This window comes from Hipposideros armiger, unplaced genomic scaffold (assembly GCF_001890085.2).
Source record: "Hipposideros armiger isolate ML-2016 unplaced genomic scaffold, ASM189008v1 scaffold_327, whole genome shotgun sequence".
Taxonomy (NCBI): domain Eukaryota; kingdom Metazoa; phylum Chordata; class Mammalia; order Chiroptera; family Hipposideridae; genus Hipposideros; species Hipposideros armiger.
Genome location: NW_017731677.1, coordinates 1,027,114 through 1,032,396, shown reverse-complemented (window position 1 = coordinate 1,032,396; position 5,283 = coordinate 1,027,114).

Sequence of the window (5,283 nt, the reverse complement as noted above, 5' to 3'; positions counted from 1 at the left end):
ACATCATTTCACCTTAATGTCAGTGTTCTCATCTGTAAAGTGGTGACAATGAGAACCGCTTAACAACTCAATGGGATCGTTGTGAAGATTTAGGAAAATAATGTGTATAAAAGGAATTTTACAAATCTGGTACATATGTAAATATCACTGCTATAAAAGCCACCAGGTGTTTGCTATACAGGTGTACAGCTCATGCAGAAACCTGTACTAGATGCTATAAATTAGCACTTGTAACTCTTAATGTGCACAGGAGTCATCTGGGGAATCTTGGTAAGATGCAGATTCAGATTCAGTGGTTTGGGGTGGGGTTTAAAAATTCCCACCTCTAAAAACCTCCCTGGACACGCTCATGCTGATGGTCCACAGATCACATTTTGAATAGCACAGGTCTGAATTGCAAAAAATCTTAGTATTAATACAATTGGAAAGTTTTGGCTGATGTACCAGATATACCTAAAGGAAATTCTAAAAGTGTTGGGGCAATGGCAACTGAAACCACTTATTGTGTTGTCGGAAAAGCCATGATGCATTTTTGCAACGAAAAACATAGAAAAAAATACATCGTGACTTTTCCAACAACCCAATAGAAAAAAGGTTTAATTCCCTCATTTTTGTATAAGAGGAAACTAGACACACACACACACACACACACACACACACACACACACACACACACGCACGAACACACACACACACACACACACGAACGTAAAGGGCCTTTCCTAAAGCCTCCCCCGCCTCCCATCCCGATAAGCTGGTGGAAGAAGACAAGTGTCCTGGCCTGAGGACATTGGTCTCTCCACTGGGCTAGACTGCTTCTCCTCTCAGAACATTGAATCTGATCCCTCTGCCATGGACTCTACGTATTACTCAACTTTACGCAGAGCTGAGAAGGCAGGTGGTGACCCCTCTCAGCCTGGGTGGGCTCCAGGAAATGCCCCATCTAATTTTAGATTGCAACTGCAAACTCTAACTCCTAATTTTTAGTCTTAGGCTTCATGCAGCATCACTAACATTCAAATGCAGCTCTTTCCATGAGTTTCCACTCCAGTTCAGGCTGACAAGTTCTGGCTGTAAGACGAGCTGCTTCTTTCAAATGATTCCTCAAATTATATGTCTCGGTCTATACACAATGTTGAAATATTCTAAAAATACAGAAAAGTTAAAAGGATACTATAACAGATACCTGTATTTCCATCATCCCAGATTAGCAACTGTTAACATTGTGCCACAGAGGCGGTTAGTTCTTGTACTCCATTCATTCTTCTTTACTGAGTATGCAATCCGCGCTAGGTTCTGTCCTGGGTACCTGGGATATTGCTGCAGAAAAGATAAACAAGGTCTTCACTTATGGACTTGCATTGACGTGGGGAAAAATAGAAATAGAAAATAAACAAAAAACAAAGGGAAAATGTCATATTGTTAAGTGCTGTCAGGGAATTCAAGCAGTAACATGGCAGAAAGATCCTGAGTGATTATTAAAGATTAGGTAGTCAAGGAAATCCTCTCTACAGAGCTAACATTTAAGCGGTGGTCTACATGGAAGTTCAAAGGTGTGTGTGGGGGGAAAATGGAGGAAAAAGGCATTCAGAGCGGAGGGGGACAGCCCTGATGAAGGCCGTAGAGGGTAGCAAACCTGGTGTGTTCAAAATAGAGAAAGGAGGCCAGGGAGGCTAAAAGTAGCAGACAATGCAGAGCCCGTTAGGACAAAGGTCCAAGAGCTGGATGGGGCCAGTTAGCCAATAGTGGAGAGCTTGGTTTTTACTTTAGATGAAGTTGGAAGCCATTGGAGACTTTGAAGTAAGGGTGTAACATGAATTGACTTATCACTGAACATGATTCCTCAGCTTGCTTTGTGTGTAGAATGAGTAATTGGAAGCTAGAACTTATTTGTTAGGAGGCTATGGAACAATCCAGACGAGAAGACAGTGGTTCTCGGACAAGTGGACAGATTTGAAATATGTTTGTCTGTAGAGTTGACAGAGCTTGTTTATGCATTGGACGTTAGGAATGGGGGAAGGCAGCCAGCGATTGGTGTTTCCATTTATTGGAAGAGAAAATACTGGGCAAGAAGCAGGTCTGGAGGAGGAAATCAAGTTTGGTTTTGGCTACGTTAACTTTTCAATACCTATTGAATCTGTAATAGGCGGATGGACCTGTCCCCTGGAGTTCTCGAAAAAGGTCAAGGTAGGAGATCGGAGAGTCCTTAGTGTTTATATGGTATTTAAAACCCTGAAATAGGCAGAGGTGTCCTGGAGAGAATGTGTAGACATAGAAGTGGGTTTCAGGACCAAGTCCTGGGCACATTAACATTTTGGAAGTCAGATGGAGGGAGAGGAGCCAATGAAGTAACTGAACAGTTCTGGCTAGCAATATAGGAAAGGGCGTGCCGTACTCAGGGCTCTCTCAAGAAACAGAACCGTTAGTATAGACACTATTGAAAGCGTGAGTGTGGGCGTGAGCACCATATCACCGTGGAGGCTGGTGAGTCCAAAATCAGCAGGGGAGACCACCAGGTTGAAGACCCAGGGGAGCGCTGATGTTGCAGCTGGAGTCTGAAGGCAGTCTGCTGGCAGGATTCCCTCTTCCGTGGGAGAACCTCCATCTTTTTTCTCTTAAGGCTTTCACCCTACGTTATGGAGGGGAATCTGCTTTACTCAGAATCTACTGATTTACATGTTTATTTCATCTTTAAAATACCTTCACAGCAACATTTAGAATTGCCTGACAAAATAAATATCAGGGCACCACAGCCTAGCCAAGTTGACATATAGACCTAATCATCACAGAGTGTTACCATGGAAACCCAAGAGAAGAATATGTTTGGAAAAGGAGAGAGTGGCCACATATATTGACTACTGCTAAGAATGTAAGTAGGATAAGAGAGCTCACCTGTTGGATTTCGTGTCTAGGGGGTTATTATTATCCTAGACAAGAGCAATATCTGAGTGGTGGTTACAGAAGCCCACTTGGAATGTGTTGAGAAGAAATGATATACCTACATATTTTTTTCTTTGTCTCTCAATCTTTGAGAAATAATGAAAGCTAAAGCCACTTTTTAATACCACCCATTCCCATCTCTCCTATTCATCTCCATAATATCTTAACTGAAGAGTATACTGAAGTTCGAAGCGTGGAGATGATTTAAGTAGACTCAAATCTCTTTTCCTAATTACCTAGCAAATCAAAATAAGCCACAGTAGCCTCATTTATTTTTTAATGTTGGCATTCCTATGTATATGTATTTTTTTCTGTAAATGGACAACTTTTAGAATGAATTGAGAGAGAAATAAAACTGTGAAAATGCATCGTATTATAGTACATTGATCAAGAAAAATATTGTACGACTTTGTACTGAAAAGGTCATGTAGCAGGCAGGATTAATGAATAAAAGTTAAATACCTTTAACAGCAAATCAGAGTCTGCCCACAAAACTCCTATTTTCACCATTGCATATTATATCTAGATTTTGTACACACTCGTGCTTAAATAAAAGGAAAATCAAGGGAGCTGAGTTCCGGTCCAAGCCCAGACACTAATTCTTTGTGTTTTTAGTAAGTAAGTCCCCATCTTTGGGCTTTTGTTTTCTCACCCATGAAACAGTTGATTAACTAACTGTTGCCTAGTGTTTCCTGCAGCTGTGACAAGTTATGCCTCTGTGCAGCTAGAGCGTTGGAATTTTAAAAAGGCAGACTCATTTGTAAGATTGCATAAGATCAAATTTTCGTTCTTTGTTTAAGAACCTTATATTAAATTTTATCTCTCAAGGAAGTTATGCTGCCTTGTCACCAAAGGCATTAAATAATAAAACATAAGATTAAGAAGATAAATCCTGAGTTCCTGGAAAATGAACTTGAGTGCAATTCTTCCTCTTTATTGGAGCTTGTTTAGAATGGAGATTTTTAAATTTCATTTTCAAAGATTCTGTTAGACTATGCTATGTCTGGGCAAAAATTTAGGTCCTTACCTTTTTAACATGTTTCGCATTCTAGTTGGTGCTAATGCAAATGAGTGCAAAGATAACATCTGAGAAACAATGAGTTAGAAAAAAAAAATCCAACGGAGGTTAAAACAAAACTCATGTCTCTCTGATGTGGGAGAGATAATGAATTATATGACGAATTGCTCATTTGAATAAGCTAAAATGCTGAGCAATATTTTTTTCTTTTTAAATCATATTTCTGCTTAAGTGAAAACTTTGGTTACCTAGGAATCTGGAAACGTATGGCATTTGTTTGGGTGGGTTAACATGCCACGTCAGATGATCTCTGTTATGGGCAATCAAAAGGGCAAAGGATACATGACAATCTGTTTCTAAGTGCGAAGAAAACATTTTTAGTATGAGAAAGATATAATAGCTGACTTTAGAGACTTTCTCCTGACTAATGTCAATGAACGATTAATCTCATTGTCCCTCCCAACTGGTGGGAGTTTAATTCAGTCCCTGTCACTAATCATTCTACTTTGGGCAAGTCATTCAACACACCTGAATTCAGTTTTTTTATCTGTGTTATGATGACCAAGATGGTCTCCAAATTTTATCTGTTTAAAAGTCAGTTATCTTTTAATACTAACATGGAGACATTAACCAACTCCTAATAGGTTTTGAAGTAAAATACAGCTATTTGTTCAGAAACAATGACCAAAGTCTCAGTCCTGGTCAATGTAACATGCCACACACGTTCATTTTTTAAAAATTTGAAATTTGTGTACAGGAGTATACATAAAACACGTATTGTATAATATCTTAAAAGACCCCCATGTGTCTAGAATGCAACACCCTCCTTATTCCCAGAGGTAAGTACTGTCCTGGCTTTTGTTACATTCACTTCCTTGTTTTTCTTCATAGTTTTTATCATTTACAGATACATGCCTTAAAAACATTGTTTAGTCGTCCAGTTATCAAACTCTATAAATGGAACATTTATCTATTCTTTTGACTCTTGCTTCTTTCACTCAACATTGTTGTGAGGCTCATTCATATGGACATGTACTGTTTTCATACAGTGTCTTCATCGTGTAATATCCCATTGTATGAATACACCATTGTTTATTTATTGATTCTACTGTTGATGGACATTATAAACAGTAATGCTATGAATACTCTTGTACATGTATCCTCATGCAAGAGTCTAATTGGAACATATACCTACGCAGCAGAAATGCATAGTTATAAGACATTAACATCTTCAACTTTATTAGGTAATTCCAACTAGTTCCAAAGTGGTTGTGCCAATGTATAACCTCCTTTGCACTATCTCCTTGACAACGCTTAGTTTTGTC